The 14,329-nt window shown below is 44.1% G+C and overlaps 1 protein-coding gene across 3 annotated transcripts in view; it reads right to left on the reverse strand.

The window, feature by feature from the left end:
- The window catches only part of KLF12 (KLF transcription factor 12), a 435,411-nt gene extending 424,642 nt beyond the window's left edge, over positions 1-10,769 (reverse strand). For 2 of the 3 annotated variants that reach the window (XM_049647469.1, XM_049647471.1), the window contains exon 1: positions 10,281-10,769. The gene's annotated coding sequence lies outside the window, so the exon portion shown is untranslated. Of the gene's footprint in view, positions 1-10,021 lie in introns of all 3 variants that reach the window. The other variant, XM_049647468.1, reaches the window with a different exon arrangement.
- Positions 10,770-14,329: the final 3,560 nt, after the last annotated feature.

Below are 14,329 nucleotides of genomic sequence, written 5' to 3' on the forward strand. Positions count from 1 at the left end.
TCAATAGAGAGCTCAGCGTACAATAAGAATTCCATCAATGCTCTTTATAGACTCATTAAGAGTGAATTTCTTTCTGGTTATGTATTATCTCAAAATGAAATATTTTGTGTTTCTTTAAGTGTTCTGTATTTATACCTAACACAGAAAGCTAATGCACATTCCAGAGGATGTCACTTTAAATAACCAACCACTTTAATGTAAAGTTTCTTTCTAAATATGCCTTCAAGCAACACCTCTGATAAATTACAATGGACTCCGACCTTCTTGATCGGAAAACTGATCAGTTTCCAAGTTTTTCCTTCCATTATTCTTATGTTAAAAACAAACAAACAAACAAAACCTCTTATTCCTATATTCAAAGTTTTTGGTCATTGCTTAAATTTAGCAATATGAAAAAAATTTGACTACACAGCCTCACATAAAGTATATTTTTTTCATTATTTTAACTTATTTTTTTAAGTTTATTTCTTTATTTTGAGAGAAAGAGAACAAGCAGGGGAGAAGCAGAGAGAGAGAGAGAGAGAGAGAGAGAGAGAGAGAGAGAGAAAACCCTCAAGTGGCCTCTGCCTATGAGCACAGAGTCAGACATGGGGCCTGAACTCATGAACCCTGAGATCATGACCTGTGCCAAAATCAAGAGTCCGACACTTAAACAACTGAGCCACCCAGACGCCCCCATATAAAGTGTATTTTTAAAATTTTATTAACCGATCAACATTATTATTTTGTTTTGCCCAAATAAACCTTCTCTAAACTCATTATAACACTGCACGTCCTACTGGCCAAGTACATCCCAGGATCTAATTTTGGGAATCACAATATTCTCGTGTTATGGCAAATGATAAAAGTTTGCCAAAACACCATAAAGCCATCAGCTCTAAAAGATAACAGAAAAGGATGTGTGAAATCACCACAGTGGCCAAAATAATGTTTTTAATTTGCTTTCTTATTCTTGCAGATTTGCTTTTTCTTTTCCATAAAAAGTAAACATTTTCCATGAAGAATTATTGCCATATCCACTAAAAATCTAAAACCTTTCATTCCCAGATACAAGGAATTTTTTCCCATGAATTTTAAGCAACTTGGTCCATGTATCACAACTTACTTTGTATTGTAAGTTTCCACATAAGTCTCACCTTCTCTCTTTGATTTTCAGCTAATCAATGATAATGCCCTATCCGTTTCCATACATGATTCCGGATTACATGATAGGAGCTAAATAAGTGTAGGTCAAATGGGTAAGGCATTTTTTATAGAGATAATGTTTTTTTTGTTACTCGTATGATGCCTCTGACTGTAACAGCTTTATCAAATGACAGAATGCATACTGGCCAGAAGTTACTGGTCTATTGCTGCCACTTTGATATACCCTATAGCAGTTGCCTTCTAAAGCAATTTTTTGGATTAGGTCTCACAATTTGTTTTAGCACATGTATCAACCATCACAAAATTGGCTTCTGTATTGAGGTAAATATGCTAGTAAGTGCAGTAGGTCAGTATCTACAAACAAATAACAGCCTGTAAATACAGTATCTAATACTCCCATTTTTTGCTCTACTCTACAAGAAGATTAAATCTGGACTATCATACTTACTGCTGAAGGGAGTTAAGAGTAATACAGGGAATAGGGCATAACACAACGGCTTTCCAGTGTTCAAATCTTTACTTTAGAGATACCTGGGTGGCTCAAACATTTGACTCTTGATTTTGGCTCAGGTCATGATCTCATGATCTCAGGGTGGTGAGATAGAGACCCGTGTTAAGCTCCACGCTGGGCATGGAGCCTGCTTGAGATTCTCATTCTCTCTCTCTCTCTCTCTCTGCCACCCTCCCCCACCTGCTCTCCTTCTCAAAATAAATAAACATCAAAAAAAAAAAAATTTACTCTAAAGCTAACTGGCTATTGATCATGGTTATTGGCATTAATTGGGTTAAAATCAGCCCCTACATCTATAAAATAGAAACCGTAATATCATACATATGTACTCAATAAATATTTAATGAATAAAAAGAGGAATCCCATATTTTAATATGTGATGCACTTCTGAAAACTTAAAAAAATTGTATATGTCAAGGGACCAGACTCATGTTTTAAAGGAGACCCACTCTTGGGGCACCTGGGTGGCTCAGTCGGTTAAGCATCCAACTTTGGCTGAAGTCATGATCTCACAGTTTGTGAGTTCAAGCCCCGCGTCAGGCTCTGTGCTGACAGCTTGGAGCCTGGAGCCTTCTTCAGATTATTTGTCTCCCTCTCTCTCTGCTCCTCCCCTGCTCGCACTTTGTCTCTCTCTCCCTCAAAATAAATAAACATTAAAAAAATTGTTTAAATAATAATAATAAAATTAAAAAAAGGAGACCCACTCTCAGAGTCAAAAGAGGGAAAGGGAGAGAGAGAGAGGGAGAGGGGCAGAGGGGGAAAAAGAAAGAACCCAAAGCAGACTCTGCACCAGTAGCACAGAGCCCCATGCGGGGCTCGAACTCATGAACCGTGAGATCATGACCTGAGGCGAAACCAAGAGTCAGATGCTTATAAGAATAAGAATAAGCCACCCAGGTGCCCCAAATTTTCAAATTATTTTTTAAAATACTGTCAAAAATAGCAAAGTCATTGGGGGAGGGGAACTCTTACTGGGCAGTGAGCACCATCACACAACTGCTATAAAGCAATGCATCCTTAAGTCAAAATCCAGTGTATAGAAGTTACTTTAGGGGTTTCCACATATAGTATTCAAAGTGTAAATTATTTGAAAGTCAACCATACATACCTGTGTAGTAAAGAGTACATATCAAATAAACTAACATGTGAAAAACACAGTACCTAACTTCTGAACAATAAAGAGTAGTTATTTTATTTTGCTGCTACTACTCATTCTGAATGGCTGCTTTTAAGAGCACTACCTTGTGATCCAGCAATCACACTACTTGTATTTACCCAAAGAATACAAGAATACTAATAGCAGCATTATTTACAAAAGCCAAGATATGGAAGCAGCCCAAGTGTCCATCGACTGATGAATGGATAAAGAAGTGGTATGTGTGTGTGTGTGTGTGTGTGTGTGTGTGTGCGCGCATATATAATGGAATATTACTCAGCCATAAAAAAGAATGAAATCTTGCCATTTGCCACAACACGGATACAGCTAAAGAGTAAAACAATAAGCGAAATACGTCAGTCAGAGAAAGACAAATACCGTATGATCTCACTCATATGCAGAATTTAAGAAACAAAACACATGAGCAATGGGGGAAAAATGAGAGAAAGCGAGACAAGTCAAGAAACAAACTTTTAATTGTAGAGAACAAATTGATAGTTACCAGAGGGGAGGGTGGAGGGGGGATGGTTTAAGTAGGTGACAGGGATTAAGGAGGGCACTTGTCCTGATGAGCACTGGGTGATGTATGGAAGTGTTGAATCACTATATCATACACTTGAAACTAATGCAACACTGTATGTTAAGTAACTGGAATTAAAAATTATAATACAAAAAAAAGAGACAGAGAAAGAGAGAGAGGCACCAATATCCTAGAGCAGACTAATATTTATTGAGCACTAAATATGTACAAGGTTCTATACACCTGACACTTTATGGACATTACCACAATTTTAGTGTTCAAAACTATTCTGCAATGTTGACATTATTTGTTCTTGTTTTTGTTTTTACTTATACGTAAACGGAGACTTGGAGAATTAACTTGTCCAGTCAGACAGCCAAACCCGAGTAGCCTGAGGTTTCAAATCCAGCACCCTTTGACTCCACTACAAAGCTTTATTTCGCGAAGAGAAAAAGAAAAAAAAAAAAAAAAAAAAAAAAAAAGGCAGGAAAAGGTAGTGAATTGTGGAATGGCTAATAGAGTTGAATATGCTTAGCTAGAGAGAGATCAAAAGACTTAGTAAGGAAAAATCCATGATACTGCCACTGGGCTACTGGAGGGTTAGTCACAGAGATTGCACTCCTTAATTTGTTCCTTGTACAAGTATTTTAGCACTGTGCGATCTGTCACTATGGTAGGCACCGGGTGAGAAGCCAGTACAGTAACTATGAAGAAGAATCATTTCCTGCTCTCAAGGGGCTTACTATTGGGAGGGGACCAGCAAATCAACAAGCAGTTGCACCAGAAAAACAGCATGTACTATAGGGCCATAGAACACAGCCTGGAACCCTGAATATTCTTATTCAGAATTCTTATTCTTATTCAATATTCTTATTCAAGTACTTTGCAAAGTAAGGGATGGCAAGAATCCCAGAGGAAGTGATGTTTACAGTGATAGTTGTAACAGGAACAGGAGTTAGGCAAGGTGTATGTGTGACACAGAAAGAGTCTAAAATGAATTCTATTGATGAGCTAGTGTGAGTCAATTTCTTTGCTCTTCCAAGAATAGTGTTTACACAGAGCATGAAAAAATATTTTTTGTTGTTTCTTAACTGAAGAAAATGTGGCTGGGGAGAAATTATGCAAATTAATATTGTTAATTTTCTCAAATGTATGTGTGTAAAGAAATGTACACAGCAGAAAAAATGTGTGCATAAATAAAATATGTTCAATAAATTTTCAAATATCCATGTAATATCTCCATCATTTACCTCTCTTGGCTGTGCATTTATTGTGTTACAACAATGTTTGAGTCTAACCAAGACACTTTATTTCTGGCTTAAGCCATAAATCAGACATAGCTTAAGCAACAGAATCTTCGCTTAATTAGGGATTTGCAGTTCAATAAGACTGTTCTAAATTATAGAATAACAGCACAAAATTAATGATTCTATAAAAAAATAAGGGTATTTTTAATGAGTAGTGGACTCACTGAAGGAGGTTTACAATCTCTAAGAAATCACTCTTGATCTTCACTTTCTGTTTTCTGTAAAATCATTATGGGAACTGTATTTTCATGTACATTCTTTTGAAAAGCTCAGATACTTCACCTGCATTATACAAATGTTAATGGTAAAGTTTCATACCAGCTACAGAGAAACTTTTTAAGAATGACTTTCTCAAGGTCACAGAGCAAATCTCTGGTGAGACAGGAATGGAATTCATGACCTTTGACTGCCAGAAGTTTTCTACCCACACTCGGAAATTCCTTCTCCATAAGTGTAATTTATATGCTCACTTAGAGAGGCTGGAAAGTTCATCCCTTGTAGGGATGTGGGGGATGGAGAGGGAGTGGTTTTCCTGTCAAATCAGTTGCCACACGAGTACTTTCTAGTTTTACAAAGTGATTCGTACCCACACTATCTTCTTTTACCCTCACCACAACCCTGTAAAATGTCTATTATTTTTCCCATTTTACAGACTCAGGTTAAGAAATTTAACCAAGGTCGTCCAGTTTTAGTAACCAAGAGACCCGGCTTCAGATTGTGATATCTCTGCCACCTCAATCAGTCCAGATTCCAGGATATATAATCTTAGCAGATACCGGATTGTGAAATGAATAAATATTTTCTTTACAGTTAGCTGTTTCATTTTTTCACAATCATTTATCTTGGTTCTCATTTAGTTATGTTGGTTTGTTTTCTTTGGGGCAAGGCTGTTTTCACGTTCTAAGTTTGCTTCCTAAACTCAAAACCAAGTGCGAACATTATTACTAAACATAGGATTTGGAAAAAACAAACTGTGTGTTTTCCTTCTTTTGTATACAAGTGGGAGGAGGGGGACTTTTTACCGTAATTCTTGCTCGTAATATATGTAGCGTCAGGGGTGCCGGGGGATATATACCAACATACAGAATATAAAAACTCACGTTCATAAATACTATATACATGCATATATATACATAAAATATACGTAAAATAGCAAACACACATACATGTGATATACACATATACATTACGCCCAGAATAATTCTAAAAACCCACAGGTGTTGTGACTGTAGCACTGGGAACACAACTCCTGGCTGTCTAGGCCAGTAAACTGTAATAGCTGGGCTTCTATTACCTCTGATGGGACGGAGAAAACTATCCCAAAGCTCTCCAATGGTTTCTCTCACCTTCCATGCAGCAGTACAGCAGCAAAGGCTTCCTGCTACCCCATCTGTACCTAAAAAGCAATACTCTTCAGACCAGTCCAATTATGCTAATAATCAAAAAAATATACCACGAAACAGCAACAGAAGTATATGACTTCCACTGGAGAAAAAGACAGGAAGAAAGACCACGCCAAGAGCAGAATTCTCTGGGTGAATATCCTGTAGCCTACTGCCAGACCCAAACAAATTTTTATGGAGCAACAGGACTACTCAAGTAGCCACTTTTATGACAATAAACACCCAAAACCGAAAAATCCTTTTGTAACATAATTACTGAGAATATATAGAGAAAGTAACCATTTAATCCACAGCATGTGTTCTCAGCCACAAGAACTCAAAAGCTGACATCAGATGGGGTGTGGCTGGTCCAGGCCCTGAAAATGAATTCTGGCCTGTTGAAGTCAGACATTTCCCTGAACGGGTTTGGGATCTGGAAATACAGCAGATCTCACAGAGCCCAGGGCTGTTGACCTTCTGGGCATAGGGCAAGGCCCATCTGTTTACTTGCGTTTTGATTTTGGGAGCTGTGGTTGTGGTGGATGAGTTAAGGCTGTGGTTTATAGGGTGTCGCCAGTGATTTAATTTTAATATTTTTACCCTTACATCTTGTACATACTAAAGACTGAAAGCTGTGCGTAATTTGTCAGCTGAAAAATAAACATAAAAGAAAATAAGTGAACAGGGGGCAAAAATACAGATATTACCACCCTACTATCATACAGCATTTTCAAAACATAAATGATAAAGGCAAGCAACCGCAACCTATTTTAGAAATTATTTATAAAAATGAAAGCTGTTTTCTACAAGGAAAAAGATAACCATGGGTGTTAAATAAAACTGTTAAATAAAGCAGTTTTGAGATTTTTAGTTCTTGCTCATTAATCAGCGTGAAAGCACAAGCGGGAAGACTTCCTTATCCAAAACAAATAACTTTTCAAGTAAGTCTGCACCTCTAGTTTTGTAGAATACAACTAGTTTGTATCAATACACAAATCATCTACAGTTACATTTATGAAGTAAACCCTCTAAGAAGACTGTTTCTCTCACAATCTAAAGAAAACCATTTGACACCCCCAATTTAATTGATTATCTTAATGAAATTCACACATAAATATGAAATTCCACACTTTCCATTTTGTACAATGGCGAAAACACCGAGGACCTTCATATGTTCAACTGCTTAACAATATCACCTCACTGGTAAGACGATTCAGTACTCTAGATTAACCAACACTGGCTTGAGTTCAAAATGCCCTCAGTGTAGGCCTAGAGGCCTAAGCACTTACGTCCTCTTTGCAGAGGAAAAAGAAGAAAACAAAACACACAAAAAAAACCACACCTATGGTTAAGACCAAATTATTTCATTCACTTGATAACAGCCTGCTTCATGATAGAACATTTAAAACTCACTCAGTCTGTTCAAGTGCTTGTTTACCTTTCACAGGAGGCAGGGAAGTAATCCCCGAGGAACATATATATTTTTAAATGACCAGAACACTACTGCTATTCTATGCCTGATGCACCCTCTTCGGAATGAATGAACATCACGCATCCTGATTTGTTTTTCCCTTGGCCTGGGGAGAGTGAGCACACTGGTGTTTGCAGTCCCTTCCCTTTCTGTACACACAGAGGCTGCAGCTGTAGTAAACAACCACCAGCCAAAAGTTGCTAAGGTCAAGGTCTCAAATGCTACACCAGGACCAGTTTTCTCCCAAATGACATTCAGTTACTGAAAAAGAACTTTCTGGAGAAAAAAAATATATGTTAAGGGCCCACTGGCACAACAATTTTCATTCAATAGATAGTAATACAAAGCATTCCAAAATAAAGTTTAGCTGACCGAAGCTTCTTTTAAATATGCATTGTTAAGTAATAGATAAATAACTGAAGCAACTCAAAAATAAACAGAAATTCCTCAAGAATGTTCTGTGTATCTGACACAACTATATTAGTTACATGGTTTTGGTTCATAAATTTGAAACTTCCAAATTTCACCAGCTTCGGTATACTTCATAATAGTTATGAATTACAAGACAAGAATAATAAACTTCTCTCCTAAATGCATTACAAATTTCTGCCAATACTTCTATGCTCTAATTGCTCCCTCCCCAACTCAAAGAAGCTTACCATACTCAAGCTAGTCTCCAATCGATTGACCAGGCTGCAGCGATAAAGATACAACTTATGCAACTGAAATGTTTGCCCTTCACCATCCCATGTCTACTAAGCTTCCACAGTTAAACATCTTCTAGCCTAAAAGTATACCCCTTTATCGCAACCAATTTCTGCGTGGTTTTAAAGAATGTAAACAAAATGCGAATGAGGTCTACAAACAGCACAACCAGGCTTTTTTTTTTTTTTGGGGGGGGGGGGAGTCACTGTTTTTATTAAATGCCAATTCCAAAGAGCATTTGTTACATGATGGAATACACCCACTCTTCCAGAGTGACCACTCCTATTCCCATCACAAGAGGCTCCCTTTTAAAAGACACCAAATTTATTTCAAAGCATTTACTTATCTAAACAACTCTCTCCTCCAGTAAGAAAAGGGCCTGGGAGGCGTCTAGGTGGATTTGCACAATGACGTTATTTGATTGACAGATGTCTACTGAGGCCACTGGATGCACAGGCACCAAATGTAAATAGACCTGCTCACCTCCCTGGTGTGACCGGGAAACAGAGAATATTAAAGCTGATTTACAATAAAATATCCCAGTGCTCGGCCGAGAATTCTATTAGCCAGTGGGATTGCTTAAAACAATCCATACAGAACGATACTTAAACCATCTGTACTGTTAAATTAGAGAGCTCACGATATTAACCATACAAACTGTTTATCCAGATTACACATTCCGTTGTACTAACACTCTTTAACTCAACACAGTCAGTTTTTATCAGCTGAATTAAGGGTATTACTATTAAAGTATGCAAAACTCGAAGCGCAGGGTGAAGGGGGGCTGGGAAGCCGCAGGGCATATAACAAAGGAATTGGTACTTTTTCCAAGCGTTTGCCTCAAATGCACTTCGAAACAGAACTGTTGAGTGCACCCCACCCTTTTCCCCAAAGATAAAAGTTTTTCAAAGTTCTAATACGCAGCTCTCTACCCAACAAAAGCAGGACTGATTCTCCCCATAGGGGAGCATCTAACACGAACACCAACTAATGTCGCGGAGGTCAAGTCCGAGTCCTGAGAGCGAGCTTCTGAGGCTAGAAAGGGCTCCCAGGCCAGCTCCGCGGGCTGCCCGGCTCGGGTGGACGTGCAAAGTTGCCCCTTGTCAACTCCGGCCGGCTCCCCCGTAATTGAAAATAACAGCCACGGGCCAGCCCCTGGCTACTTCCGCGGACCAGGCACTGTAGCAAGTGACAGTTACACATCATTACGACCAGAGACAATAATGAATGTAGCACCAGGACCACTATTCATGCCAGCAGTGTCATCTCCGCCTTAACCCCTTCCCCTCCACTCTCTCCAGCGCACACCCACAGCCCACACAGCCCCGGTGCGGCAGCTATTCACCGAACTCGCTCTCTTCCTGGGGGCATACTACTTCCACAACCCCCCACCCCCGCCTCCCCGATTCAGCCCGGGTGTTTTATGTCCCATCCTTGGCAACCGTCAGGCAAACATTGCAACCAACAATTCCACCAGGGGTAGAAAAACATTTGCTTAATTCACGGTACTTGATAAGTTCTTTAAAAAAAAAAAAAAATTGGTGCGGGGGGGGGGGTGGAGAGAGAAACCTTCTTTCTTCTTCACATATCCGACCGACGCTACTTGCTTTGCAATAGCATCGCCCTCCCTCGGCCCCCTCCCGCTTCCCAACACTTTCCCCCTTTAAGAGCACAGACCAACCAAAATGATTTAACTTGAGCAGATGACAGAAGGAAAATAAAACATGTTAAGAGAACACGGTCTGATTTGGGATGGCAAAAAAAAAAAAAAAAAAAAAAGGAGGGGGTTGTTTATTTTGATAAGAAACGGAATCGGCACAGACCTGAACAGAAGCTGCAGAGCAGGAGAAATTGTTTTCTTTCCCTCACACAGAGTCCCCCTCTCTCTCTCCCTTTCTCTCTCTCTCTCTCGCACACACACGCGCGCGCACACACTCACTCTCGCACACACACGGCGTCACCCGCGCACACTCACACGCACACTCGCACACGCACAGGCAGAGCCTCTCAGCTGCTCTCTGCAGTTCTCAGGAAATGAATGGGGGGCAACCCAGGGAACTGTTGTACTTGCAAATGACTTACCCGGATCACATGATGCGCTAAATGTAGGGTGGGCCGGTGGGTGGAGGCTGCCGAGACGCGAGCCCCGGTCTAGCGTGGGGAGCCTCGCCAGGCCCGCATCGAATTACCCCGGGGCCCAGCCGAGGGGGTTGCAAGACGCCGCTTCTCCTCCCTTGCAGCCCGCAGCTCAGGAAACCGGAGAGGCGTGGGGGGTGGGGTGGGGTGGGGTGAGGTGAGGTGGGGGGGGTGAAAACACCAAACCCCCAAACAAAAGAGCTCCGGGTCCTCCTCCCCAGAAACAAAGCCCCGCCGCTGCGGGCGAGCCCCGGGGTGGGGCCGAGGGCGGGGGCGGCGGCGGGGAGGGGCTCGCTCAGCAGGCGCTAAGTCGCTTTATTGCCATAAAATGGGGCCCCCGAGCCGCTCCGCCCGAGGATTAGGAGGCGGGCTCTGAGTGTGATGGTTGAAATCCCCTGTGGGAAACTAACCCCTCCCCGCTCGCAGAGGTAGAAGGCAACACCCACTGCCCGGCCCTCGCCTCGCCGCCCGGGCCGCCGGGCTGGGGGGTGGGTCCGCGGAGCCTCCACCCCGCCCCACCCCGCCCCACCCCTGCCCCCGCCCCCCGGCCTCGGCCGCGCTTCCCTTTCACCTGCACCACCTTGCTGCGGCACCCAAAATAACCTACACATGGCCAACGGAGCTTTGGGAGCCGCCGGCCGAGGGGGGCCCGCGGGGCCTCGCGGCGGGAGGAACCCCCGGATTGCAACTCGCCAGGCGAGGACTCGCGCTGAGCCGCGAGAAAGTCCCCTCTTTTGTGTCTGAGCGCGCAAGGCAGCCTTCGGGAGAGAATTCGGAGGCAAATCGAGCGCGCAGCCCGCCCGGCCCCCCGCCCCCTCCCCGCTCCGGCCCGGGTGGGGGCGTGCAGGGAGGGGGCCGGGCGCCCGAGCCGTCCCCGCGGCTCGCCCGCCAGCTAACTTGGAAAGGTGTGGGCGGAGCCGGCTCGAGCGGCCGGCCGAGGCTGCGGGCACGGCGGCGCGGCGGCTCCCGGGGACCGCCCCCGGGCACCGGGCATCGCCCGGGTCGGGCAACAATGGGGTCCAAAGCAGGGGCAGCCGGGCGGGCGGTGCCCTCGGAGCCGGGGTACGCGCGGGGGTGGGGCGGGCCGGGGGCTGGGCGAGGAAGGGAGAGGGATCATTGTTTGGGTTCGGGAGCAGCGCACGTTGTGGGCGAAGCGGGGGCGTCCTCCCTCCCAGTGCTTCACCTTGGGATGGATGGGGGCAGGGGAGACGCATGCCTCGCTCGGGAAACCCGGGAGAAGGGGTGCCTGCCCGCGCTAGTTATTCGGGAAAGCAGGCGAACTTGCAGGAGGGGTAGGAAGCTGGAGCTCCAGACCCCCGCCGAGGCCCCGAGGGCTCCTAGCCGCGGCGTAGGGGAGTCCACCCCCCGGCCCTGCGCCCCAGGAGGGAGGCACGAGAAGCGGGCGACCGGGAGCGGAGCCCTAGCCGCTCTCCCCTGCGGCCCCTCCCTCCCCGCCCTCGCGCCTGGGGGAGCGGATCCGCGGGATTCTGGGGCGGGAGAGTGGAGGCAGCGGCGGGGCGGCCGTTCCCGCCGCGGCTCGGAGGGCGCGGGGTCAACGCCGCGCCGGAGGGTCGGCGGGGGCAGGGAGGAGACGGGGCGGAAGCGGACGGGCGGGGTGCGAGGGTGGGCTGGCCGGGCGCTGCGGTCAGCGGTGGAGATGCGTGCGCCACTTTTCTTGCAAACCTAGGTGAGCGCGCTGGAGCTCCCGAGCCCGCAGGCACCCCTGCGCGGTGCCCCTGAGCCCGCCCCGCGCGGGAAACGGCCCCGGCGGTGGGAAGGCTGCGAAGGGGAAGTTTATGTTAGGGAGAGCAAGATTTGCAGTAATGTGGCATGAAGTGGGGTGGGAAGAGAAACAAGGGAGAGGCCGAGAAACAGGAAATGAGAGCAAAGGAACGACTTCTAGCCAGGAAAAGCCGTGCTCTACATTTTGTGTGGCATTTTCCAAACACTTCTAAAGGCCGGGTGTGCGTTATTAATGGAAACAAAGGCAGGGTACCGCCTGGTGTGGCCTCTGCCACCTGCCACACTCTACGTGAGGAATGATGGGAAAGGTGGTCCCGCCTGGACGCTGAGTCGACAGCAGCCCACTTCCAGTCCACACGGGATGAGTCAGTGGGCCTGACTCTTAGACATACAACAGGACTGCGAGGAGGGATCTGCCCGGCTCTTAGGGTTCCGGAGAAGAACAAATGAGATAAGTGTAACAGTGTCTTAAAATCGTGGACCACTCCTTAAGTGAAGTCATCTGAGAAGAGGAAAGCTGTGGGGAGAGCAGGAAGGCGAGGGATGCCCACGGCTGAAGACGTGGGTGGGGCAGGAATCAGGAACCCTGGAGCAAAATGGGGCGGGCACGCAGAAGGGCGGTAGCAGGGTGGAGTCTCTTTTGGGGGGTGGGGGGGAAGGGGCTCCGGACCACATCCCCTGGGCTAATCAGGTTAAACAGCCCTTTACACTGCACTACATCTGGATGAAACATGAAAAGACAAGTTTGAAAAATGGTAGAACATTGACAAATGTACAATGTTTAAATGAAAAACTTGCCTCTACTAGAAACACTGTGAAGTTTCCCTGTAGGTGGGGCAGAGAGTGAAGGAAGTGAGTTTAACTGTAAGAGTGAAGGATGCTGTAAGAAATTATGTCATCGTGGCACTTCTTGTACTAACAGCTCTTTCTCAGAGCTGAGTAGCGGACTGACCATAAATATGTTCTGTAGCCAGCGCTTTTCTGCACGTGTAGAAGCATTCCAAGCTGCACTCCCTCCTTTTGGCAACAGCCACAGGCATGTTAATAGAATGACAAAAGATAGAAAAAGTACAAGACTCCATTCCAGAGAGATAAGGAAATTAGGGGAAAGTCAAGGTTAATATCCAGACTCTGGGTAATGTGGCTGAAAAAATGAACTACATCAAGTTAGTTAGGGGAAAAAATATTTGCAGATTTTTTTTTTTTTTATAATTGTTGACAGATAAAGGATAGAAATGTTTGATTAAGGCAATTCTCCAGATATAAAGAGGCAAGGGAAAAGATAGCAGAAGATCAAAACCAAAGAATGAAGAAGGTGGTCATCACTGGGAGTTAGGATACTGGAGTAAATGTGTGTGTTTGTGTACAGGCATACATTTCCAATTCAGTTCATGTAATTCATTCCCTGTGTAGAACTTAGGGTAAAACAAACTAAGGTGTGAACAGAAGGAGAGAAATTAGGAAAATAGCATACATAGCTTAGCAAAAATATGTGCATATCTTTACATGTAGTCCCTTACCCTCCACTTCCCTGTGTGTGCAAGAATATGAAAAATCAGGAAATGTAAACATGGCAAAATTAATTTACCAGGAATGTATAATTCTGGCCACACAAAAAAAATTTTGAAATCACAAAATCGTAAAATGTCAATGTTGAGGGTCTCCTGGGTGGCTCAGTGTGGAACCTGCTTAGGATTCTCTCTCTCTCTGCCCATCTCTGCTCTCTCTTTAAATACATACATACATACACACACACAAACAAACTCTAAAAAAAAAAAAAAAAAAAAAAAGTGTTGAAAGTATCTTTCAAATCCCATCTTTTATCGTATTTCAGTTCTGTTTAAACCCAGGATAATTTGGGTCAAAGATGACTCATTTCCCCAAATTCATATACTTCTATTTTACTTAGTGTTCACTGTCGCAAATGCTAAAAGAAGAATGAATTAACGAGGAGGATGGAGGTCGGTATTTGGAGTTTCTTAACCGTGGTATTCTTCTACCTAACATCTTATCCTAGAAAAGAGAAGAACACACACAAGCACCCCCAAAGCAGATCCTCTATCTCGTTCAATGTACGTGATAAGGCACAACTTGCAACTAGAGATTTTAAGTTGCTAATGTCAAAATAAACGTTACCTACCTGCAACTTTTTGTCAGATCTTACTTCCACTTCACCAGTGGTGATACATTTTGAAAAATTAGTGTCAGTGGTAGAAAACTCTTTTACAATATTAAGAGTATTACTTGCACCA

Source organism: Panthera uncia, assembly GCF_023721935.1.
Source record: "Panthera uncia isolate 11264 chromosome A1 unlocalized genomic scaffold, Puncia_PCG_1.0 HiC_scaffold_16, whole genome shotgun sequence".
NCBI lineage: Eukaryota > Metazoa > Chordata > Mammalia > Carnivora > Felidae > Panthera > Panthera uncia.